Source organism: Dryobates pubescens, chromosome 31, assembly GCF_014839835.1.
Source record: "Dryobates pubescens isolate bDryPub1 chromosome 31, bDryPub1.pri, whole genome shotgun sequence".
NCBI lineage: Eukaryota > Metazoa > Chordata > Aves > Piciformes > Picidae > Dryobates > Dryobates pubescens.
The window spans coordinates 2,676,229-2,701,871 of record NC_071642.1 but is presented as its reverse complement, the minus strand read 5'-3'; the positions used below and the strand labels follow the sequence as shown (position 1 = coordinate 2,701,871).

The following is a 25,643-nucleotide window of genomic DNA, read 5'->3' as shown; positions in this document are numbered from 1 at the left end:
GCTGGAGGTGCAGCAGTTGCACAGGACCCGCAGCGAGCTGCTGAACGAGGCTGCAGCTGCCTGAAAGCAGGTTGGAGCTAGGGGGAGTTGGTCTCTTCTCCCACATAACAAGTGATAGATCAAGAAGAAATGGGCTCAAGTTGCTTCAGGGGAGGTTTAAGTTGGATATTAAAAGAAGCTTGTTCATTGAAAGGGTTCTCAAAGGCTGGAACAGGCTGCCTAGGGAGGTGATTGAATCCCTGTCCCTGGAGGTGTTTCAAAGCTGCAGAGATGTGGTGCTGAGGGCCAGGGTTTAGCATCAGCCTTGGTAGAGTTAGAGAATGGTTGGACAAAATGACCTTGAAGGTCTTTTCCAGCCACTGACTGACTCTGTCACACTATTTATGGTGCATGTGTATGGCAGATAGAAGGTGCAGCCCCAGGTCCCCTCTGCTGTCCCTGGGGAGCAGGAGGAAGCTCGTGTGCAGGGGAAGGTCATTTGTTTCTTCTGCTTGCAGCCTCTGTCAGAGAGCTCTGTGCAGACTTAATGCAGTTTAACCCTGCTCTGGGGGTGAGCACCAGGACTCCTGGGGCCCTGGAGAATTGCAAAGTTGCTTCCCTTCCTTTTTCCTTTATTCTAAATTAAGAAAAGAGAAAGAAAACAAATCCAAAGGGCTCTCTGCAGAGCAGGCTCTCTGTGGAGCAGGCAGGTGAGTGTGCATGTGGAGAAGCCAGCTCCCTGCTGAACTGCCACTGCTGCCCTGGGGACCGTGCACCAGCCTGGCAGTGCTGGGGCTGGCTGCTCTCTGTCCCTGTGTCCCCTCTGCTGTGGCTCCCTCTGTCTGTGCTGATGTTCCCAGCGCTGCCTTTCCCTGGCAGTGGTTTTGTCCTCAGCCCTCGGCAGATCCGTTGCTGCCCGCGTGGCAGCTCGCAGCCTGCGCTGGGGTTTTGCAGGTCTCGCTTGGCTGCTCAGCAGGCTCCAGTGTGGGATGGCTGCAGGCTCTCCAGTGCTGCTCAGATGGAAAACACTCTCAGTAACCATGAAGAATGGAGATGGTGCTTAAAAAAACACACAGAGAAAGGTCATCTGTAGGGGCCTGTGGGCTGGGGATCTCGACGCTGCCTCGCGTCACTTCTGCTGGGTTTGTGTGACTTGAGCAACTCCTTCCCCTGAGGGAGGTCTGCACAGAGCAGGGCTGTGCAGGAGATGTCCTGTCCTGCAGATGTCATTGGACTGGATGCTTCCTCCTGCCCACACAGCCCCACTGGAGATCACCACCAAAACAGCCCCAGAGGTGTTTCCTCCGGAGGGATGATTAATCCTCCTGTTTTGGTCACACGAGGCCTTGTGCATCAGCTGCTGCTGTGGGCATCTCCTGTGCTCCTGGAGCAATCCCTCAGGAGGGCATAAAGCAAATCTGGGATCCTCCTGGGCAAGCAGCCATGGCTGTTGGGAGAGAAGAGGAGCTTCAGCTCCAACATGAGCCTGAGTTGATCCCAGCTTGCTGCCAACCTCGGAGAGATCTGGGAGAGCTGAGGGATGTGGCAAACATCTTGGTTAGGTGTTGGGAAGATGTTAGAGGACTCAGCAAGGTGCTGCAGCCCCTGCCTGGTGTCCCCCATGGCTGTGCTTTTCCAAGAGACCTATTAGAGAAGTGCCTCCAAGATTGTTTGGGCCCCAATGTGCATGACACAGTGTTTCCTATCCTGACTTCACCCAGAGGACCTCCACCACCCCAAGCACTGGGGACACAGAGCCAAGTACAAGGCCAGGGGCTATATTTGAGCCCAAGGTTGAAGCTGAGGTGCCCAAACTCTCCTTGGGCTTCAAACTATACCAAAGCTCAGGCAGGGCAGGCACTGAGTCCACCAAGAACTGCCAGTAGTGGCTGACAGAGGAACCTGGTGGGGTGGAAAATGCCTTTGTTCCATTGTCACCAGTCTGAAGTGCAAGTGGGAGACTTGCACCCAGCTTTATCTCCAATGTGGAGGAAGGGGCTGCAACCTTGTGCTGAGGCAGCAGTGCCATGGATGTGTGTGGTACATCCTCCTGGCTCCATCACCTCGATTTGAGCATTTGATGCATCCTGCTGTTTAAAAATAAATAGCTGGTTATTTTGGGCAAGGGAGGCAAACAAATCAGCAGAGCAGTGATTTCTTCAATCATCCTGCATGCTGCACAGGGGGAAAATTAATAACCTACCTGCCATCCCCACAAGCTATTTGTTAAAGCCAACGATGATGATGGGCAAAATTGAGTTCCTGCTTATGGCTCCTTCACTCACACTCCTGCTCTCCTGCTCCCTTTCCAAGGCATTGCTGGTCCTGGCAGTGCTGTGGTGGGAAAGATCTGCAGCCTGGGGCTGAGTTTTCCCAGTGTTGGCCCAGGGCTCCCCAACCTCCCTGGGGACTCAGAGAATCACACAGTGTAGAGGTTGGAAGGGACCTCTGGAGATCATCCAGTCCAACCCCCACTGCTCAAGCAGGGTACCCACAGCAACCTGCCCAGGATCACAATGGCCAGGGGGATTTGGAAGCTCTGCAGAGAAGGAGACTCCACAACCTCTCTGGGCAGCCTGCTGCAGGGCTTCATCACTGTCAAAGTAAAGTAGTTTTTCCCTTGTGCTCTGAGATTTGGGTCTGTTGAGGCCTTTTGGGTTCAGCAGAAATCTGGATTATCCATGGTCCCTGTCCTGTGGTTATTGCTCATTTCTTGATGAGTTGGGTCCCTTAGAGGCTGTTGAGTAGAGGCTGCTCCTGGCAGGTGGCTGGTGGAAGCTGCTATGTGTGGTGGTGGCTGTTGGAGAAAGGCTAATCAAGGGCAGGCTCCATTCCCTGCTTTGCTGCAGCCCATGGGAATGTTGTTTCACCAGTTCAGCCCTGAATGCTCTCATCTGTGAACTGGGCACCTGCAGAGCTCTGCTTCAGGAGCCCAGGACTGAAATAATTGTGAATCCTTGAGGGGTGCACATGACAGCCATGAGCTTGGAATCATAGAAGAGTTTGGGTTGGAAAAGATCTTTAAGATTGAGTCCAACCCTTCTCTACCTCTACCAAATCTGATGCCAAACCATGGCACTTGAGAAGCCCAAACTTTCCTTGGGCTACTGAGGACTTTCTCAAAGCAGCAGCCAGCATTGCCTGGCTCCTTGGGGCTAGTGGCTACTCTGTGTTTGCCCTCCAAGGGTTAACCACTGAAACGTTTGAACTTCTGGCCTTGAGGATAAGCCATCACATGATGAGAGCATCCAGCAGAGTTCCTGGTGTGGGAAGGCTGAAGGAGCATCCTCACCTCGGGGTTTCATCACTGCAGAGCAAACCTGCACCCAGTGTTGTCTCTCCCCAGCCCTTGTGTTCAGTGGCATCCAAAATACTCCTGCAGCCTTGCAGCAGAGACATCCCACAGCTTGTTGCAGTTTCAGGGGGGCTGGCATCCAGCTGCTCGCTTTGCACCTCCTCAAAACTTGCCTCTTTGCCTAATTATTTCAGGAATGTTTCATGCTGAAGGTGGGAAAGTTGCAAGATCTCTTGTCTAGAGAGGTGGAGGGCTGGTCCAGCTGGGAGATGGGGCTGTTTATTTACTGGTTTAGTGCTGTGTGGGTCTTGCATTGCCTCTGGGGAGCATGAACTGGTTGTGAGTGTAAGAGTCAGCCCCAGCTGTGCCAGTGTGGAGGCCAGAGGGAATGCTGAGCAGGTCAACACTCATGTCCCACAGCCTGAGTGGCCAGAGGTCTTCTGAAAGATGACTTGAGAAGAACCTTTCCCCCCAGCCTGCTTTGGGTAATGTCCTGTGCTTACCCACATCCACAGGAGGCCTTTTGGCATCAGGGAGGCTGAAGGCAGTGTTTGCTGTTCTGTGTTTCGGGGTTGGTTTTTGTGATGAATTTTCTCCTCCCCCACAAAATACCCTGCTCTGGGCTGCTTTCATGTTCAAAGCAAGGAGAACCAGGCTCCTCCTGCTAATGAACCTTTGCTGGCTGCCCCAGCTCGTGGGTGGGTGTGAAGAGCAGATCTGGATTTAGCTCACTGCTGGCAAGGCTTTGGGAGAAAGGGGGGGAAGGGGAAAGTCCCTTTTGAGTTTACTGTTGCTGTTGGAGATGCAGCTCTGTGGCTGGTGTTGATTGGGGAACGTGGCCATAAGGTGGTACAAGGCAGCCCTTGAGCTGAAGGTGTGCTCCATGGTGGTGGATGAAGCTCCCAACCCACTTAGCAGATGGCTCTCAGGTCCCATCGTGCTACCAAGGAATATTTAACTAACAGCTGGTCTGCATTCAGAGCATCTCAATTAACCAGAGTGCAAGGTGTGGTTTTAATCTGCTGCTGGTGTGTTCCTGGGAGCCCCTGGATGGAAAGGGTCCATGGTCAGGGGTGTCTCACCTTGGTGGGGCAGCTGGATTCCTTATGGGGCTCTGGGGTCCCCTGTAGCTGTCTCTGTGCATCCTTAACCCTCTTTGTCTTCTTAGTGAAAAACCCATTTGTCTGCAGTGATGGCAAAGGAACTGAAGTTGCCCTGCTCATGGAGAGATGATCAGGTCCATGCTGTATGCAAGCAATCACTTGAATCCCAAGTCCTTAGGCTCTGGATGTCCATTTTCACCTTGGGGTGCTGGGTCTGAGGCTCAAATCATAGACTCAATAAGGTTGGAAAAGACCTCAGAGATCATCAAGTCCAACCTATCACCCAACACCTCATGACTACTAAACCATGGCTTCAAGTGCCACATCCAGTCCCCTTTTGAACACCTCCAGGGATGGGGACTCCACCACCTCCCTGGGCAGCACATCCCAATGGCCAATCACTCCTTCTGTGAAGAACTTTCTCCTCACCTCAAGCCTACATAGAATGGTCCAGGCCAGAAGGGACCTCCAAAGGTCATCCAGCCAGACCTCCATGCGGTCAGCAGAGACATCCCCAACTAGATCAGGTTGCCGAGGGCCTTGTAGAGCCTCCCCTTGAGTATCTCCAGGGATATCCTCCCTGGACAACCTGTTGCAGTGTTCCACCACCCTCATAGTGAAGAACTTCTTCCTGACACCCAATCTAAATCTGCCCTTCTCCAGTTGGAAGCCCTTGCCCCTAGGGCACCCTCTCGTGAAAGCTGGAAGAAGCTGACTTTCCCCTCAAGACTTTCCCCATTGCACTGGGGCTCCAAGCTGCTCCCATCCCAACCTGTGAGGACCTCACCAGGGATGCTCCTGAGGGCTGTGTGGCAGCCACCACGAGCTGCTCAGGGCCTTCTCTGGCACAGAAGGGACAAATTAAATGAACATGCTTGATTGCTGGAATGTTTGGCTTTTAAATTAGCAGCAGCTTTCCTGTATTAAGCTCTGTGGCTGTGCTGCTGGGGAGCACTTCAGCAAGTTGGGGTGGGGTGGTTTATTTTTGCCTTCCTGGTGCTACTTTTCCACAGTGATTTCTTATTTTTTATTGATTTTTATTTAAAAACCAAATGCAAAATGCAGGCCAGGCTTGAGGTTTCATCCTCCAAAAGGTGGTGATGGGAAGAAGCTGCAGTGCTTGGAGCTGTGGGGCCCTGGTTGGATGTGTGATCAGGCAGGCCCTGAAGGCAGCGGGGTTTGCAAACCCTGCCTTGGAAGTGTTGGAGGAAAGGGTCCAGGAAGGGCTTGTGAGGGCCTCCATCAATGCCCACAGCTTCCTGGGAGAAGTTTTAGTGCTCCATGATCTGTCAAAAGAAGAGGAGGCTCAGGGGAGACCTTATTGCTGTCAACAACTACCTGAAGGGAGGTTGTAGCCAGGTAGGGGTTGCTCTCTTCTTCCAGGTAAGCAGCACCAGAACAAGAGGACACAGTCTTAAGCTGTGCCAGGGGAGGTTCAGGCTGGATATTAGGAAGAAGGTCTTCACAGCAAGAGAGATTTGCCAGGGAGGTGGTGGAGTCACCATCACTGGAGGTGTTTAGGAATAGCCTGGATGAGGCCCTTGGTGCCATGGTTGAGTTGATTAGATGGTGCTGGGTGATAGGTTGGACTGGATGATCTCAAAGGTCTCTTCCAACCTGGTTAATTCTATTCTACTGCAAGGAGGGGTTTGGAGGTGCAGTGACAGGACAAAGGGTAATGGGCACAAACTTGAACATAAGAAGTTCCATCTAAACATGAGGAGAAACTTCTTCAGTTTAAGGGTGAGGGAGCACTGGAGCAGGCTGCCCAGGAAGGTGGTGGAATCTCCATCTCTGGAGACATTCAAACTCTACCTGAACATGTTCCTGTGTGGCCTTGGCAGGGGGTTTGGACTTGATGATCTCCAGAGGTCCCCTCCAGCCCCTAGCATTCTGTGTGTGGGAATGGAGCTGTCTGTGTGCTCACAGGGATGTGGATCTGCAGTCTTTGTGCTGTGGGCTCAGCATGGCTTGGGGACCAGCTGGGCTTGGTGTCTTCCCCTGCAGATGTGGCATGATGGGTGACCCTCTGCTGAGCTCTTCTCTCTCTGTGCCAGTGAATTTGTTTTCACTCTTTGGTCTCCATCCTGTTTAGATGGCAAAGAAGCAGCCTGGTGTGAGGGTTGCAGCTTGTTCAGCATGACAGGATAAAGAGGTTTTAGATGCTGCTCTAATAGTGCCCAAGATTGCTAAAGAGCATCTCTGGGAAGGCAAAATGCTGCTGGAGAAATGCTAATGCTTCAGCTTGACCTTGCTTGAAGCACATGGAGGTTTTGCTGATTCCACTGGCTTGCTATCAGATGCCTGAAATAGCATCTGGCCAAAAACTGACACCAGCAAGGATCCCTGTGTGCCTACCTGTGGGAATGCCATCCCTGCTGGGCTCCCTGGTGCCACTGCAGACTAAACTCTGCTCCTGCAGCTTTAGGGGAAAAACAGAGTGCCCACAACCCTGCTGCTCTTTGTGTCAGCTTCCCGAGCTGGAGCAAAGCTCCCAGCAGCCAGCTCAGGGACCAGCCTGGCTTGGGGGAGCCTCCAGGAGATCCAGGGCTGGTGCTGTTCCCTTTCCCTTTGTGTGGACCTTAGGCCACATCCTTAATGATGCATCCTGCAGGAGCAGAGCTTAGAGTATCCAGGCATGGCTGCAGGATCAGGGAAGAGGATGGAGTAGGCAGATGCTGCTCTGCAGCCTCACTAAAGGCAACCAGCAGTGGGGTTTGCTCTTTTGGTGGGGTTTTTGTGTGTGTGTCCCCAAGTATTAAAGGTTTAATAAATGGAATTAAATACTGTGAAACTTAAGGTAATTAAATGTGGAAGCTGGGGGGGGGGGGGGGTGGTGTGGATTTGTAGAGCATCCTCTCCAGGAAACTAATAGGCTCCATGCCTCCTTATCTTAATGATTTTCATAATTTAGCTGAATGCAGAGATAATGGAGCTGATGAACCTTTCTGGAGCTAACTTTAGAGTTAATGGGCTCCTTGCTGGGGGAGCGGGGTGGGGGCAGGTGCAATCAATGTGCTTGAGGAAGGAGCCAAGAGCAAGAGAAGCTGAAATGAACCAGCCAGGAGGCTTTCCCGAAGCCTGAGAAAGTTGCTGTGTGTCCACCCTCATCCCACCTGGAATTAACCTGGGAACCCTTTGGGAGAGGCCATGTGGTTTCCTCCAGTGCAGCACTGCCAACGGCTTCTGCCTTGCCACACAACCTCTGACCCTTCCCCGGGCCCAGGGAGCTGCAAAGCTGGGATCATCCTGCCTTAATCTGGTCTCATTGAGGCGGGATCAGCGAAACCACCTCGCAGATTCACTGTATTATGGAGCAGATTGAGGGACTTAGAGAGCAAATTTAATAAATATCATTTTGATATTACTTGGTGGGGGGAAAAAAAAAGAGAAAAATCTGCTGAGTGAGTGATGGTGAAGTATCCTGTGAAGGGTGGTTGAGAGGGATGTGAGGAGTTTGGAGAGCTGGGGCAGAGGGGATGGGGAAAATGCTGAATGGTGCTGGGGGATGATGGAGACAGACGGAAAGGACATCCCTCAGGGCTGGCCTGGGCCGAGACTTGAGTCACAGTGGCATGTGCAAAAGCAAGCAGGGCTTGGAAGGAGGGAGGGGGAGAGAGATGTGGATGTTTGCTCAGGGATGGAGGTAGGATCCCCACGTTTTGGTTCCTCTCCGATGCCTCCTTGACTCCAGCAGAGCCTTGTGTGAGCAGGGCCTGGAGCTGGGCTGGGTGGAGATGCTGAAGCTGACCCCTACCCAAAGCAGCTTTGATGTGTCAGTGCAGGGATGGCTGCCCACGATGCAGAGCAAAACTGTCCCCCGTGTGCCAGCAGCCCTGCGTGGGCACTGTGAGCAGCACAGTGAGTGGCAAGCAGGGGTTGGTTTTGCAGCCATCCCTTTGAAATCGTAGAATCATTTCCGTTGGAAAAGACCTTTAAGATCATCACGTCCAACCGTTTGCTAACCCTTCGCACCCCATCTGTGTCAATTTCTCGTGGGCAGCGTGTCCTGCTCCTCCACCCTCCCAAAACGCTCCAGCGAGGGCAGCGTTCCCGGCCCGCCACTGCGCCGGGCACCCGCGGCCGGAGGTGCAGCGCTGGCAGCCGACAGGCAGCCGAAGAGGCTGCGTTGCCTTTGTCCCCAGCAGGACCCCCTGCCTGCTGCAAAAACTCTTGGCTTAGGAGAAATGCCTGACCTCTTGCTAACCCCCTTCCCCTCTCCCTCTGCAAGATGTTTGAAAAAAAAAAGGGGGGGGGGGGGGGGGGAGGAAAGAGGGGGAAAAAAGGGAAAAAAGGCAAAAACTCAACCCCAACCCAAAGCCCAGGCTGTGGCCAATCCAGAGAGGGTGAGAGCTGGGCACCATATCATTAAAATGCTAAAAATGAGCGTGCTGAAAACAGACACAATTGGGTATTTAAAGCTCTGAATGAAAAGAGTGTGTGTGTTAGCTGGCTCGTGGAGAGCTGGTCTCCCAGAGCCCCTGGAAAATATGTGGTCAAGCCCACACCATTAACTTTGTGTTTCTGGTTTGTAAAGTGACTGTGAAATCCTGGGGGGGTGGGGGGTGGGCATAGACCCCATGCCCCTGCCAGGCTGGGGAGGATGCCCGTGCCCTGCTGGAGGGCTTGTGCACACCCTGAACCTTTTGCTGTCCTGCAGTGAACTTTATCCCAAAGTGTGGGTGCTCAGCACGGGGCCTTCTGTGGCCTCTGGGTCACTGGGAACCCCTCTGCCACCTCTGTTGCAGAGCAGGTGGGATTTAGAATAATGGAGTCATTTTGGTTGGAAAAGAACTTGAAGATCATTGAGTCCAACCATTCTCTAACTCTACCAAGTCTGCTGCTCTACCATGGCCCTCAGCTTTTAAACACCTCCAGGGACGGGGATTCAACACACCCCCACCCCCCACCCTTGGCAGCTTGTTCCAGTCTCTGAGAGCCCTTGCAGTGAAGAGGTTTCTTCTAGTATCCAATTTGCACCAGCTGGGCCCTCTTGCTCTGGCACGTGTGGGGTGTGGATGGAGGGATGAAGCATGACCCACAGAGACCTGCTGCAGCCCTGCCCCAAACCAGCCACAAACTGACTCCTGGGTGAATCACCCCCAGGTCACCTCAGGGCTGTTGGCATCATTTTATTTGCAGCATTTAAAACCTGGGCAGCTTGGGTTGCTGGAAGCTCCCAGCTCAGGTGCCCAGGCTGAGGTTCTCCGGTGGTTTCTGGGGCTTCCTTTATGTGGAAATGTGAATCTCTGCAGCCACGCTCCAGGATGGGTTTGCCACATCCCAGCTGGTCCCCGGGCAGAGGTTGTGGCTGGTGTTTAACTGCAGGCTGACAGTGTGAGATGTGGGAGGGCGAAGGCGTGCAGGGGTGATTTCTGTGTAGGCACTTGGGCTCCCCTCCTGTGCACAGGCAGCGGTGTGGGTGCAAAATGCCCCTGAAATGCCTCCTAGGGCAAGTATTAACTGCCAGGCTGGGCTTAGCTCCAGCAGGCAGGAGCAGATGAATCAGACACTTAATGGTAGAATCAAACCTCTCAAAAGTATTAAAAACAACCCAGCCCCAGCGGGCTCCTCTCTGCCACCAGGGCAGCCCCAGCAAGAGGGAACGAGCAGAGATTTTAAACCAAACTGGGATTTTTCGGGGCTGCCTCCCCCCTCCCCCCCCCCCCCCCCCATATCTCTTGGCTGCCAGCCTCTCCGAAGGGGAAGTTTTACCCCGCCTCCCGCGGTCTCGGATGTCAGGTTGGCAAGAAAAATCCCATCTGTTTTCAATCTGGATCCTCACTTCCATCCACCCAGCCCTTTTCCTCCCCTCGCTCCCCCGCTCCCAGCCCCCAGCGCTGGCGTGCGCGCCAGGCAGCCCTCGGTGACGCTTTTAGGTTGGGTTTGGATTTTTTCCCCCTCCCCCCCTTTTCTTCCCCCCCCCCCCCTTTTCTTTTAATACATATATATTTTTTTTCTCCTTCTAAAAACGTATGTGGCCTCCTTTGCCCCCTCACATCCCCCCCTTCACCCAAGCACATGCTCCAGCACAGCCCTCTCCACGTTGGGGCCTGCCAAGAGCTTCTCTCTCTCTCTTTGCACTCAACCCTGCTCCGGTCGCTGGCTCAGAGAATTCCCAAATGACCCCAGGATTTTCAACCCTGACTTTCGGGGGGGGGGGTGTGGAAAAAAAAAACCCAACAAACCGAGGCAAAATATCTCTCTGTGAAAAGGGGAAAAAAAAAAAAAGAAGAGGGAAAGAATTTTGTTGTGATTTTTTTTTTTCCTTTGGCGTTTGGGGGTTTTGTTTGGTTCCAGCTCCTTGGAATGACTTGGAAAAGAGCAAGTACAGAGTGTTTTGTTCCTGCCCAGTGATAACAGAGCTGCTTGAAATCCTATAGAGAGCCCGTGCAGAGGTGGAGACGTAGCAACTGGATCTTAATCTGTGAAGAAACCTCTTTACTGTACCCCCTCCACCACCTTTCTCTTAGCTGTCCCCTCTTGCTGGGTTATGTCTTATTTAAACTATAAAGTCCTCAGGCTAGGAATTATCTTCTCTCTTTACAGATGGCTGCAAGAGCTTTGCATGTCTGCAGAGCTCCATGAAAAATAAATGAGGAAGGTTGGGGTTTTTATTGTTGGATTTTCTTTTCCTTATTTTTTTTTTTTAAGTGTTTGGAGGTGAGAGTTTATCTGACAGCACAGCCAGGACCGAGGTAGCACGGACTTGGGTGTTGGGCTTTGTATTGTCAAACGTCCCAGGTAGGGATTATCCCAGCTGCACCCTTTCCGTTTTGGTTCTCTGCGCTGGCATGGGGCTGGCACGGGGCCGCTTGGCGCTGCCCCATCGGCAGGGTTTTGCACTTCGGGTGGAGTTTGGAGGGCTCAGGGGGAGCCCTGGCTTCTGCTCGGGTGGTGTTTGCTAAGGGAAGTGCCCGGGTGCTGCTGTTTGGAGGGGCTGGGGGGTGTCTGTGTGCCAGCTGCGGTGCCTCGATGTCCCCTTTGGCCAAGCGCTGCCAGCGAGCGGCTGCCCCGTGGGGACGTGTTCACGGTGGCATGGCCGAGGGTGCTGGGGGAGCAGCGGTAGACCCCTGGCAAGGGAGGGCGAGGGGGACTTCTGCTTTTCGTTTTGGGGAGTACTGTGTGAGCTGGGGGTTCACGGCTGCGTGTGAGGGGAACCTAAGGGACCGCTATGCGGAGACGGGCCACAAAGGCACCCCAGGCTGGAGCGGGAGGACCCTGAGGCCAGGCAAGGGGCACCCCAAAAGCTCATCCCCAGGGGCACCAATGACAGAATTGGAGTCCAGCCAGGGGTACCCCCGGGCCGGGCTTCCAGCGGGGGGGGTCTCACTGGAGACCTGGCCGGGCCGCAGCTTTCCCCCGCCCCGGGCCTCCCGCTCCCCCCCGGGCTGGCTGCCCCCCTGAGCCTCCCCCCGCCTCGCCGCTCCGCTGCCTGGCTCGGGTTGGGCCCCGCAGCTCCGCGGCCCGGCCCCGCCCCGGCTCCGCCTCCCCCCGCCCGGGCCGCGCCGGGCTCCTCGGCGGGGTCGCGGCGGCCGTGGGCCCCTAGGCGCCGCGGGGCGCCGTGCCGAGGGCGGCTCGGGTGGGACGGCCGGGCCCTTCCCGGTAAGTGACTGCCCCAGCCCCGCTCCCCGAGGGGCTGCCCTCGCCCCAGCCCCCTTCTCGCAGCCCCTCCGGCACCGCGACGGGACTGCAGCCGGTGGGTTTGGTTTAAAGATGCAATTGTTCATCCAGTTTGGGGAAGGGGAGACACAAAACCCCGGCACAACCTTCCCGCGGGGAGCAGCCAGCGCGGCCGCGGCCCCCGGCCGTCGTGTGCGGGACGGACCCGCGGCTGGAGGTACAGCGAGGAGGCTCCGGGGGTGCCGGGGTGGGGCTGGCCGCCGGCCGCTGCCCGCCCGCGGCTAACGGCCGGTTCCGCAGCGCTCCGGTGGGCTGGCTCCGTCGGGGGAGCTGCCGGGCTGTGGGTAGCGTGGCTGGGATGGAGAGGAGCGTGGGCTGGGGTGGTGCTTGGAAGATGGAAAGGGACACCCCCCCACCCCCATTCCTTCACCCCCTGTTTTTCTCCAGGCAGTGGCTCACGGGAGCGTTTCGCTGCCAAACAAGAGACGAAGAGTAAAAAAAAACCCTCCTCCAGAACCCCCCAGTTTGTGCTGGGCGATACAAAGGGCCGAGCTTTCCAGCTCACCCTTTCCTCTAAATTATCCTTTTTACTACATGTTGTGGGTTGGTTCTGTGTTTTCTCTTTTTTTCTCTCTCTACTGGAAATGCCTTTTATTTTTTAATGAGTAAAAGGCAGCCCAGGGCTGCATCCGTTGCCTGCATGATGCTCTCTGCAGCTCGGGGCAGGACACGGGCTCTGAGCATTTGAATAACGTACAAAATTTATTCACTGTAAACATTGCACAATTTCTGTGCTGCCTTCCCGGGATGAAAATACAACTCTTGCTTTCTCGGTTCTGTGTGGCTCGCTCGCTAGCTGCTCTACTACTGCTCGAGCTGGAGATGAGGATTTGTCTAAAATGTGTCGTTTCAGAAACATAAAAGAGGGGGAAAGAAAGAAAGATGTTCGTTTTGCTGTGAGAACTGTGTAGCTGGAACTTTCCCGAGGAATGGCCGTATTTTATCCTTCTCTGATTTCCCCCCCCCTCCTCCTTAACTCTGGCAAAGGCAAAAGACTTTTATGTTGCAGGTAACTTTAACGTCGAATTTGAATTCCCAGCAGTTGGTCTGACTGGAGGCAGTTAGAGGAACACTTGAAATGAAGTTTAAATTTATCTCGTTGGCTGGCAGAGAAATTCTGCAGTGGGGGGGCGGGGGGGGAGGGAGAAAAAAAAAAGTAAAGATTAAGCTGATGGTTGCTATATATGAAAAGGAGTTTCAAACATGAACATTATGGCTCATGCCTTAAAAAAAAATAAGGAAGAAAGGTGGCTTCTCCGTGCTTTGTAGAGCTGCATCTCACTGTGCCTTCAGTTCCCTTCTCCTGAGAACCTGGAGGAGAAATCACAAAGTTGGGTGCAGTGGGATCACCACACACAATGGCAGAGAAGCTGAAAAGAGCTGAGCTGGGAGGAATAAACCACCTGCACTGGGGCATTTTTTCTTCTCCCTTAACTAGCTCCTCGGTGTAGCTCACCTCAGGGGCTTCCCCTGGCTGCAGAGGTGCTCGTCCTCCCTGGGTTTTACCAGCCTAAGAGATATTTTCAGGCTGATGCTGTTGGTTAGGGTTTAGTTGTTTGGGTTTTTGGTTGTTTTGTTGTTTGGTTCTTTTTTTTTCCCCCCCAGAAAAACGGAGGAAGTGAAAAATCTGCATTTGAGCTAATTGAGCTATTTTAACAGTTTCTTCCTGATTTGCGTTTTCTCTAACGTAAGGAGCGTCTGGAGTTGATTGGTGCCTTTCAGGCCTCCCTCTCACTGCTTGTGGAGGAGGGTGTTGGAATGTGGGCTGGAAGATGGTGAGTAAGGCTCCTTCAGGCAGCAGCTCTGGCTAAATGAGGTGGTCTGCACCTGGAACTGAGCTTGGCAGCTCTGGGGATGTGCTTCCAGCTTTTTGCCTGTCATCCCTGGGGTAAAACTTGTAATACTCCTCATGATTTCAAGTTACTGCTCCAAACTCCTGCCAAGGGGAGATACCTGTGTCCTTTGCCTTAGGAGTGTGTTGCTGGTCCTTGGTGCAGCAAGAGGTACATCACCTCCAGGAGTGGTGCAGGTGTTTGTTCCAAATCTCTCTGTCATTCAGAGTGGGGAAGCATCAAGGCTCCTGCTCTGCAGTCCTGCTGCTCTGCAGCCTCCTCCTGCAGCCAGCAGGCAAGGCAGTGATGCTCCAAAGGTGTTGAACCACAGAAGGCTCAACTATGCTTTTGGCTTGGAGGAGATGTGTAGCATTTTTGGGGGGAGGTGGAGGTACCAAACTCAGCCATCTGAAGGTTCAGTGTGCAAAGGGAGAATGAATTCACCACTAAGTTCCTGCGAAGGTGACAGTGCAGCAGGTAGATGAGGAAATCCCTCATTACCCTGCAGAGCTGGAAAAGCAGGATATGGTGTTTTATTGTGTTTCTTAACCTTGATCACAGCAAGTTGCAAGCACCCTCTTTACCCTCTGCTGTTGAATCTGGCCTGTGGGTACGAATTCTTGTACGGCAGAGCTATTTCACTAGATTTAATCTCAAAGGAACGTGCCAGGAAAACAGCCCTGGGGAAATGGCAATCTGCTGGCTTCCTTCTCTGTAAAATGGCAGTAGCGATGCCTAACTCCTTTAGAGAAAGTGTTGTGGGGTCCACCAGTGAAAACCACTGAGGTCCCACGGGTTGAGATGGCAAAAAGGAGCTGAGGTAGAAGGGAGGTGTGCCCCGGCTCCTGCGGCAGGCCGGCAGCGATGCCGGGAGCGGTGCCTGCTGGTGTCTCTGCTCCAGCTCCGGCGTGTGGGTGCAGGCCAGAAAAGAACAGCAGCTAGGTGTAAAGGAGAGAATTGAGGCTGCAGGATCCTATCCTTGGTGCCTTTTGCAAGGGCTGCCCTGTGGTGCCAGGTGTAGGAGTGACAAGTTGTCTGACACTGGTCCATGAAGAGCTGGATTGAAGCCACTTACTCATTTCATGCTGGCTTCTGTGCAGCCCTTGCGTAGTGATGGCTTTGTAGATGCTGCTCACCTGGGCTGAATCTTTAACCAGTCACCTGGAGATGAAAGGAGCTCCATCCCATTACCACTCCCCACCAAGCCATCTCCTGCCCTCTGTTTGAAGAGATTTTGAACCCCAGTCATGTTTTATTCCTTTGCTCTTGGACTGGGCAGAGGTTGCCAGGTGTCCTGTGGCACCAGGGAAGGGCAGTTGGAATTTACCTCATGCTGCCTTGGCATGTGGGAAGAATGAACTGGCAAAATGAGGGCCTGTGGAAGGTGTGAGACACTGTCTTTGTTCAGATGCTGGTGCTGGGGAAAACATCTGTCAGAAGCTCTCTTTGAAGGAGTAGCTGCCCTTCCAGAACTGTTCTGTAGGAGTAATAACTGTTGCTGTAGGTGAAACCTTCTGAATCAGGAGGCGCCTGGGAGCTGTGAACATGCTGACGCAGGGATGGACTCACAGAGTCATTACAGTTGGAAAAGATCTCTAAGATCATCAACCTTCTACCCAACACCTCCATGACCACTAAACCATGTCCCAAAGTCCCAGATCCACTCAGTTTTTGAACACCTCCAGGGATGGTGACTCCACCGCCTCCCTGGGTAGCCTGTTTCAATGCCTGACCACTCTTGCAGCAAGGAAATTTGTCCTGATATCCAACCTGACCTCCTTTTGCACAGCTTGAGGCCATTTTCTCTTGTCCTGTCGTTACTTACTTGGGAGAAGAGACCACCACGGGCCTCACTACAACCTCTTTTCAGGTAGCTGAAGATCTTGGTAGAGAGATCTACCAAATTTGACGATCTCAAAGGTCTTTTCCAATCTGGTCATTCCAGTCTAGTCTAAATTGAACCCTACAACACCTTTAGTTTTCCTGTGCATCTTATGTCGCTTCCAAAGCAACTGCCTCCTTGGTTTTGCATGAGCTGATGTGTGCTTGAATGAGCTTGGGTTTAAAGAACCCTCAGAGGACAGCTTGTAGGGGTTTGTAAGGATGTGATTCATAGAATGGCTTGGATTGGAAGGGACCTCCAGAGGTCATCCAGTTCAAACCCCCTGCAGTCACCAGGGACATCCTCCACTAGATCAGATTGCCTAGAGCCCTGTGGAGCCTGGCCATGAGTATCTCCAGGGATGGGGTCTCAACTACGTCCCTGGGCAGCCTGTCCCAGTGTTCCATCATGTCTCATGATGCAGAACTTGCTCCTAACATCCATTCTGCTCTTCTCTAATTTCAAACCCTTGCCTCTCATCCTATCACTGCAGGCCTTGGGAAACAGTCCCTCTGCAGCCTTCTTGTAGCCCCCTTCAGGTACTGGGAGGCTGCTCTATGGTCTCTCTGGAGCTTTTTCTTCTCCAGGCTGAGCCCCCCCTTTGGTTCTCTATTACAAACAGATTTCCTGATAATGGCCCCGGTGCCATTCAGCTGGGATCATTACTGTAATAGCAGCCAGGATTGGTATGGAATCGGTGTGTGGAATTTATGGAGGATCGTTAGAATGACACCAGTAATCCCATAAATAACATGATGCTGGAGCAGCAGCACTAAACCTGGGTGGAAGAGAGGAAAGTGACAGTTTGCAGTTCCCCCGGAGCCTCCACGCCTTGGGCCCTACCGCCGGGAGCTGTCACCTACGGTCCCTGCCCGCGGAGGAGTGAGGCGGGAGCGTGGGTGGCTGGGGAGGGATGGAGCAGAGCCTGTCCCCGTGGCACAGGGGTGCCTGCGGGGTGTGGGAGGGGTGCAGCTCATCCTGCAGCACCCATGCAGATCCGGGAAGCCATTAGCTGGAGCTGCTGCAAAAGCTGACTGGGGAGATTGCTGCAATTAATTAATTAGTGTAGAAATGGGACGTGGCTCTTCCAGCAGGGTGCTGGGCTCTGTGCTCGGGGCTGGGCTCTGCCCTGGGGCCAGATTCTGCTCTGAGAGCCGGGTTCTGCACTTGGAGCTGGGTTCTGCCCATGGGGCAGGTTCTGCACTTGGAGCTGGGTTCTGCCCATGGGGCAGGTTCTGCACTTGGAGCTGGGTTCTGCCCATGGGGCAGGTTCTGCACTTGGAGCTGGGTTCTGCCCATGGGGCAGGTTCTGTACTTGGAGCTGGCTTCTGCCCTTGGGCTGGGTTCTGCCTGTGTGGCAGGTTCTGCCCTTGGGCCATGTTCTGCACTTGGAGCTGGGTTGTGCCAGTGGGGCAGGTTCTGCCCTTGGGCCACATTCTGCCCTTGGAGCTGGGTTCTGCCCTGGGGCCGAGCTCTGCAGGCTCTGCCCTGGGCCGGATTCTGCTCGCGTGCCGGCTCCATTAAGACAGTTCTTTGTGGGATGGGGCTCAGGCAGGGCCTTTGCACGCACAGCCTGTCCCTCCTGCGCGGTGCTGGGACCGTCTGTGCCTGCCAGCACGTTGCCTCTCCCGTTTTCTCTGCGGGAAATGTGGGAAAGCTTGAAATTGCATTTGTGAAATAATGATGGGGGCTGAGACTGGAAACTGCCCAGCGGGACTTGACGGAGGAGGTTGATGTGAGCAGCATGCCCTGATAGCAGCAGCAGCAATAGCACCAAAACCTCCCAGAGCAGAAGGAAAAAGGGAAGAAAGGGTAAAAAGAAAAAAATAATATCAAATATCAGCACATTAACAAAGTTCCTGAGGCCGTGGAGTGCTGATTATCCTCCTTTCCACTTTCCTTTCTCTAAGCAGCTCCCTGGAGATGGGTGTGTGTTGTCTTAAAGGCCAGGCTTGTGGTGGGGTTTTAGCAAATGCAGATAATCCAGATGGCTAATCTGGAGCGTGGTTTGGCTAGCAAAATCCTCCTGGCAGGCGACGAGGAGGATGCCGGGAAGGGGTTTGCAGCAGTCCTATTTAAACAGAGCCGCTGCTGATGCTGCTTCAGCCTCCGTGTGGACACAGCACAGATGTCTTGCTTGGGGGGTGATTGATTGATTGATTGTAAAATAGAATCCCTTTTCCAGCAGGGGCCCCTGGTTATGAATCCCTGCTCTAGAAGAGGGGGAATGGTAACCCTCTCGAGGGTCTGGGCTGCGGTTGGAGTCTTGCCCCGGTGAAGGATGTGGCCCCTCGGGGGCAGGCCGGTGCCCAGCCGCAGAAGGCTGCGGAGCCGTGCAGGAGGGTTGCTGAGCTCTGAGCTCGCTTTTTGCCCAGGGGCCCCATCGGGACAGGGGTGATGGGGCGGCTGAGTGCTTTTTGATGCTTGGCGCTGCCTTTGTCAGTGGACATCTGGTGCCAGGATTGCTGCTGTCGGGGCTGGGGGTGGGCTGCAAGGCCAGGGAATGTGATGGATTAGTGCGGTTGGAGGGCTGGGGGAGGGGACGGGTAGGGTTTCAGCTCTTGCTGCAGGTAGAGGGAGAATTTGGGGATTAGGGGCACTCTACTGCAAGCTGCAAAGGGAGCAGGATTTGGGGAGGGGGAAGGGTTGGGGAGCAAACCACCTTTCCAGTTTTCCCGAGGAAATGACATTCGTGTGCGTTGGGAGGCAGCTCAAGGGAGATGTGAGTGCAGGGGATGAAAAAAAAATCCACAGCAAATCTGGTGCCAGTCTGTCCCCCCCAGCTCTGTAACCCTTGGGAATCCTGCTTGCTTCTGCCTGGCCTCGGGGTCACTTGCTTCGTTCCCTGCTGTTTCCTATGGATTCAATAACCTTCTTCACTCCCCAGAGATCAGCTTAAATTAAAACTTTATCCTTTACTTAAGGAAGCAAGCAGCAGCCTCTCCCCATGCTCTGTTACAGGATCTGGGTAGTTTGCCTGTCCCTGTCCATCCGTGGTCACCAGATGGGCTGTGTCGGGAATCAGCAGCTTTTGAGCTGCTGGAGCAGGAGGAGGGGGGATGTGAGATATCTTCTGCCTCTGATCTCTGAGTGAAGGGTAGGAAAGAAAATCCTGCTTTTTAAAAGCTTCCCCTAAGGCAGATATTTCAGTGTGCTCTTGCTGGGAAAATGGCTCTTAGGGTAGGACTGAGGCTTCTGGGGGCATTGCCAGGGTGCATCACACGGTCCTTTCCTGGAGCTCTGTGTGCCAGCCAGTGTCCTTGTGTTGGTGGAAATGCCCTGTCCCTTGTCTGCCTGCAAGAGCAGAAGGGTTTGCATAGTGGCAAGGGCCACTGGGAACTGATGAAAATGGGCACCTCAAGAAATAGCCCCAGTGAAATCCAATCTCAGACCAGTGCTGTGTTTGAGCATCAAATCCATGTGTAAAATCTGTCTGGGAGATTTAATGTCTGCTGGCTTTACCTCCTGGAAATGGTGCTGCAGGGAGGTCAGCTCTCCAGGAAGCACCTTTGGGGCTTTGGTTCGTGTTTTGGGGCTCCACATGTGTCAGAAACATCAGGTGGGTTCAGGACTGGATTTGCATGGAGCAGGGAGGGATGTGCAGCCCCCTCCTCCTGCCAGACCTGAGCCATGAAGAGCAGAGGGGCAGCCTCAGCCAGGCAGGGAGCTCTCTGCTTGTGCTGTAAAATAAGCCCTCATGGGTGATTTTGTTTGTTTTTTTTCTTTTTCTTTTCCCTTTTCCAGCAGAAATTGAGCAAATTGCTGGTGGAGAGAAGCAGGAAGTTGAAGTGTAATGAAGGAAACTTCAGGACTGAGATGAGTGAGGTACTGCAAAACATGAGGGACACCTGAGGGGTGTTGGAGGGTTTGGAATAGGGAATCTTTTGCCTTTCCCTGTGTTGCTGTAGTCCTGATGTCAAGGTTGCTGAACAGCCTTTTGAATGCTGATTCCTACTCTGTAGGGCAAAGTGGTGGCTAAGGGCTGTGGGGATGCAGCAAACCTTGTTGCTCGCAAGGTTTCGGAAGTCAGGAAGCCTTGAAACGTTGCTCTGAGAAGAGGAAAATGAAAACTAAGGGATAAAGTTACAACTGCCAGCCTGGAAATGTGTTTATTTGAACTTCAGGGAGCAAAAGGTGGAAAAATTTGGGGGAGGGAAGAGAGGATGGAAGAAGCCCTTGTAAAAAGGCAGGCAGGGCAGTGAGCAGCTGTGTTGTTCTGTGAAATGGGAGCCTCTGGGGTTCAAAGGGTCATTTCTCCAACCAAGACCTGGGGTTTGTGCTGGGGCTGAGAGCTGCAGCCCCAAGCTTGCAGAAGTTCAGATTGCAACTGGTAGATTAACTCCTGCTGGAGATGAGTCCTGGTAGCCAGGAAGGCTCTGATCTCCCCAGCCCCTATACTGCAGTATCCTGTGGGTCCTGCTCTCAGGGTGCTTTGGTGCCAGCCACATCCTGTACCTAACTGTGGAATGGTTGAGTGAAAACTTGACTATTTGCTGCTGTTTCTCCACTGTTAAGCATAGAATGGCTCAGGTTGGAAGGGACCTCAGAGATCACCTACTCCAACTTCCCTGCCATAGGCAGGGACACCTCTCAACTAGCCCAGATTGCCCAAGGCCTCATCCAACCTGGCCTGTAACACCTCCAGGTAGAAGGCATCCACAGCCACTCTGGACAACCTGTTCCAGAGTCTCACCACCCTTACACTGAAGAACTTCTTCCTAAGCTCCAGTCTAACCCTGTTCTGTCTCAGCTTCAACTCATTCCCCCTTGTCCTGTCTCTGGACACCCTTAGAAAAAGTCCCTCTCCAGCTGTCCTGTAGGACCCATTCAGCTATTGGAAGGTAGATAAATAGGAATTTATCTTATGAATTTATTTGAATGGACTTGGTGGTTTGGTATCTTGGATGCTGAAGGATGCCATAGGCTCTGCAGGAGACCAGAGCTCCTCTGTGGTCCCTGCCCCACCACTCCTGCTTCAGGTCCTCTGCCAAGCAGTGGTGGCTCGGAGCTAGGAAAGAGCTTCACCCCAACAGGTGATTCCTCTGAAGCATCAGCTTTTGGGTGCTGCTGGCCATGATGTGCTGGTCTAGATGGATCACCCTTGCCTCCAGCCTGACGTGCTTGATGGCTGCAGCGCTGCCTTGCTGGAGGGGAAGGAATTGTAGTCCATTACCAGGAGTCCATTTCTCTTCCCGAGGGCGGAGCGTCGCAGCGGGCGCCGCGCTCACCCCCGTGCCTCGCAGCGAACCTCGGCGTGCCATGAAACACTCACTTGACAGCACGTTCCAGAGCAATATCCTGGGATGAAGGATGGGCCTGCTCTCTGCTTTATGCACTGCCCTGAGAGGTGGGGACGTGTAAATCGCACCATCCAAATGATTTAGCCCCAGGTGCAGTTGTGATTCAAAATGAATTTCTGGCCCTGCTTCTCCCTTGTGCCAGCACCGCAGTAACTGCTTGCTATAAACCAGGAGAAAATTGCAGCCTCCTGTGTGCTGGGAGGGGGATGTGTGGCTGTACCCTCCTCTGTCCCTTGCACCCATGGCCTTGCTGTGCAGGGTGTAGGTTTGTCTTGGATCCCTCTGTGTCTCTGGGTGGCTCTTCCCAAGCCAGCCCTAAGCGGGGAGCTGCACGGTGCCCAGCTTCCATTAGGCTTAATAGGGAAGATGAGTGACATGTTCAAAGTGGCTTTAGGTTTTATGCAAAGCCAATGATGCTTAAGCCAGCTGCTGGATTTTAGCATTTTCAGCAAGTTTTATTGGACAAAACAATTCCTTTGGAAAGTGTCTCAGGTCCAGGGTGACACTCTGGTGGAGGTCAAGGTGATGGGAAGTGTGGGAAGCTCAGGGGATGCTTCACACATTGTTGTGCCTTTGGGGAGTAGATTTTCTTCCCTCCTGCTTTGAGTCTTTCTCATTATTTTGCCATTTCCCTCCCAGTTTTATTTGTGGTGAGCAATGAACATTAACATGAACACCTCAGGGGATTCTTACTTAACAGATGAGTTTTGCTTCTTGGCTGGGGCCTTGGTTTGGATCTTTGAATCATAGAATGGGTTGGGTTGGAAGGGACCTTAAAGATCATCCAGTTCCAGCTTCCCTGCCGTGGGCAGGGACACCTCCCACTAGACCAAGTTGCTTGAGGCCCGATCCAAACTGGCCTTGAACACACCCAGGTTTGGAGCCTCTACAGCTTCTCACAGGCAACCTGTTCCAGTTCCTCACCACCCTCACTGGGAAGAATTTCCTCCTAATGTCTCATCTAAATCAAGCTCCATTCCCCTTTGTCCTGTCTCTGGACACCCTTATGAAAAGTCCCTCTCCAGCCTTCCTGTAGAATCCCTTCAGATATTAGAAAGTATCTGGATGTGATCCTGTGTAACCTTGCTCTGGCAGGAGGGTTGGACTGGATGGTCTCTGGAGGTCCCTTTCAGCCCCTGCATTCTGTAATTGTGTGATTAAACTCCAAAGATTCAATCACTGAGCCTTCAGAATACAGAATTAACCAGGCTGGAAAAGACCTTTGAGATCATCAAGTCCAACCTATCACCATCTCATCAACTAAACCATGGCACTAAGTGCCTCATCCAGGCTCTTCTTAAACACCTCCAGGGATGGTGACTCCACCACCTCCCTGGGCAGCACATTCCAAGGGCTGATTTCTCTCTGTGAAGAATTTCTTCCTAACAGCCAGCCTAAACCTTCCCCCTGCACAGCTTGAGACTGTGTCCTCTTGTTCTGGTGCTGGGTGCCTGGGAGAAGAGACCAACCCCCACCTGGCTACAACCTCCCTTCAGGTAGTTGTAGAGAGCAAGAAGGTCTCCCCTGAGCCTCCTCTTCTCCAGGCTAAGCAACCCCAGCTCCCTCAGCCTCTCCTCACAGGGCTGTGCTCCAGACCCCTCCCCAGCTTTGTTGCCCTTCTCTGCCCAGCTCTCCTCCTGTGGCAGACACAGCTTGGGTGCTTTCTCCTCAGGAAATCCTTAGCCCTACCTGCATTAATTTCCCTGTTTTGAGCTCAAGGAACGCAACCATGCCTGGGGTTTCTCGAGGGAGCCCAACATGTGCTGTTCTTTACCTGCTAAGAGCCACGGGTTTGTGGACAGGCAAATAAAAAAATTCCTGGTTCAAAGTGTTTCAGCAATGTGTTAAAGTTTATGGAGCATTTAACAAACTTTTTTAGTGTGCAATAGTTTATCCTGCCAGCAAGCAGCCAAGTGTCACATCAAAAGTTGTGGTCTTTACTCACTTAATGGCACAATGTTTAGTGCTGCTTGGGTTTATCTTGGGTGGCACAGCTCAGCAGGGCTTTTTCTTGTCATTTCCCCTCCCTCCTTTCCCCCCCCCAAAAAAAATCGCTGAAAGAAAGACAGGTTATGAAGAGTGATTTAGAGTCCACAGTTCAAGCCAGAGTGGTTGGATTTATTTTTCTCTTTCAAGTGGAAAAGACAAGCAAAAGGCAAATCATGGAGGTGACTTCAGTGGTGGTGTCCCTCTGCAGTTCCCTGCTGGGCTGGCAGAGCAGAGCAGCAGGATGAGATCTGCTCACTCAAGGAGAGTTTTGCCATCAGCTCTTAAAAGTTTTGGAATGATTCCTCTTCTAAGACAGGAGCTGGGCTGTGTCCCTGACAGGGATGGTCTCTGCAGCTGCGATTAGCAGAGGTGGTCAAGCCAGAGCCCACTGACAGCAGCATCAAGGAGGCTGCAATTTGCTGCCTTTTGCCTGCATTTTGGGGTTTCATTCTCATCTGGGCTGGTGGAGGATGAGCTCTGGGGAGCTGTGCAGGGGGTCTCTGCCCCAGTGTTGAGACTGTAGTCATGTCACAGAATCACGGAATGGTAGGGGTTGGAAGGAACCTCCAGAGATCATTGAGTCCAACCCCCCTGTCAGAGCAGGATCACCCAGGCCAGGTCACACAGGAATGCATCCAGGGGGGTTTGGAATCTCTCCAGAGGAGGAGACTCCACAACTTCTCTGGGCAGCCTCCTCCAGTGAAGAAGTGTCACCTTATGTTGAGGTGGAACCTCCTGTGTTGCAGCTTGTGCCCATTGATCCTTGTCCTGTCACTGGGCACCACTGAGAAGAGCCTGGCACCTTCATCCTGACACCCACCCCTCATTGATAAGGTCTGAGGGGGAGTCCAAAAGCAGCCACTTCCATGGGGAATATCCTGAGGAGTGGGGTTGTCATTTCTATTAAATCTGAACTAGTGAGTAGCAAAACAGTGTCTGGAAAATGCATCAAGACATCCCTTAGTTACTTGATTGTAGATTTAATTGTGATAATGCAGAGAGATAAAATGATGTCCACATGGAGGATCTGTTGAGTAGCAAAGTGTTTGTACAATTCTATCCTGAAACCTGAGCTGGATCAAGAGCTCCCTGTAGCATCCTTCATCATATTTTTTACAGTGAGGATGGTGAGATGCTGGAACAGGTTACCCAGGGAGGTTGTGGATGTCTCCTCCCTGGAGGTGTTCAAAACCACGTTGGATGAGCCCTTGAGCAACCTGGACTAGAGAGGGAGGTGTCCCTGCCCATGGCAGGGACTTGAAACTGGATGATCTTGAAGGTCCCTTCCAACCCAACCCATTCTGTGATTCTATAAATATCCTGGCTGAAGGTGGGAAGTCTCCTCTTAGGTGTGATTACAGCTGGGGTTCTTGAGGCTCAGCCATTTCTGAGGGGTGGGGGTGACACAGCACTGGGTGTGATTTTCATCCCACCGCCTGCATTTCAGTCTTGGTTGCTTTGGAAATTTCCTGTGGAGTAGAAGGCAGCAGAAAATGTCTTATTCATGTTGATGTGATGTGTCATCAGCAGTAACCAGTGAGTTGGTCGATGAGAGAGGCATGTAAACAAGTTGGAAACCAAAATAATCTGGCTGTATTATTAAAACCCAAGCCAGTGTGGAGCAATAGAAGAGGAGGAAATTCCATTTGGAGTTTCTAACGACAAGGCTCTCGCACGTTCCTCCTGTGATTTATCTAATTGCTTTGATGGCTTGATGGAGTTATAGCTCTGCATTACACGAAGGCTAATCAATCAAAACCAAGCCTGTTTACCCCTCTGCTGCAGCCTGGCTATGAAGCAGATATGTTAGAGCCTGAAGTGTTCTTAAACGTTGACTTTTTTTCCCCCTCCTGAGTTTCGGGTGTGATTCCAGGATCTGATACCGGCGTGAACCTGACCTCACCTTGCAGGCTTCAGAATGGTGCTGGCTTCACCGGGGGCTGTACCAACTTGCTCTTTCTATGGTGCATGTAGGAACATTTCTGCCTAAATATGCAGTGGGCTTGTTTGTTTAAATAGCACAGAAACGAAAACCGCAGCAAGGAGGCAAAAGGTGCCAACAGCCGAGCTCGCTGTGAGGGCTTGGAGGCTGCAGTCCTGCTCTTCTGGGCTTGCAGTCGGTTGGGTCTGCTGTTTAATAGGCTTGTTCCCCACCTCATTTGCTGCACAAGTTATTTGAGTGTTAGTCTCTGACTTTGGAGGCATTTCTTTGCCTGTTTACCAAATGTGCTGTTGTAAAATGTGGAAACTCCTCTTTTTTTCTGGGGGGGTTGCTGGAGTGAAAATTCAAAGCAGGCTTTGCGGCGAGCGATAGCGGGGATAATGTGCGGTGAGTATTTGTGCTCCAAGAGATGACTTGCAGGAGATGATCCTCTTTCCTGTAGCACAGAGCACACTCAGTGAGCCTTTCTCTGTTGCCCACCCCCTATTTTTTGTCCATTTCCCCAAAGGCAGAGGTTTCTCAGGGCTGTTCTGAGGCACAGTGGATGTTTAAATGGCTTCCGCGGTGTTGCGGAGCCGGGCTGTGCGTACGCAGCATCCCTTCCCTCCTCTCCTACCAGGCTCTGATGAGAGGGAGAT

General features: G+C 52.8%; 1 protein-coding gene across 21 annotated transcripts in view; it reads left to right on the top strand.

Moving 5' to 3' along the window:
* PTPRS (protein tyrosine phosphatase receptor type S) overlaps positions 1 to 25,643 on the top strand; it is a 171,214-nt gene that overhangs the window by 15,218 nt on the left and 130,353 nt on the right. For 14 of the 21 annotated variants that reach the window (XM_054174823.1, XM_054174820.1, XM_054174822.1 and 11 more), the window contains exon 2: positions 19,519 to 19,599. The exons of 1 other annotated variant lie outside the window; for it this stretch is intronic. The gene's annotated coding sequence lies outside the window, so the exon portion shown is untranslated. Of the gene's footprint in view, positions 1 to 11,885; positions 11,983 to 19,518; positions 19,600 to 25,643 lie in introns of those variants that run through there. 6 more of the 21 variants (XM_054174815.1, XM_054174835.1, XM_054174834.1 and 3 more) reach the window with 4 other exon arrangements.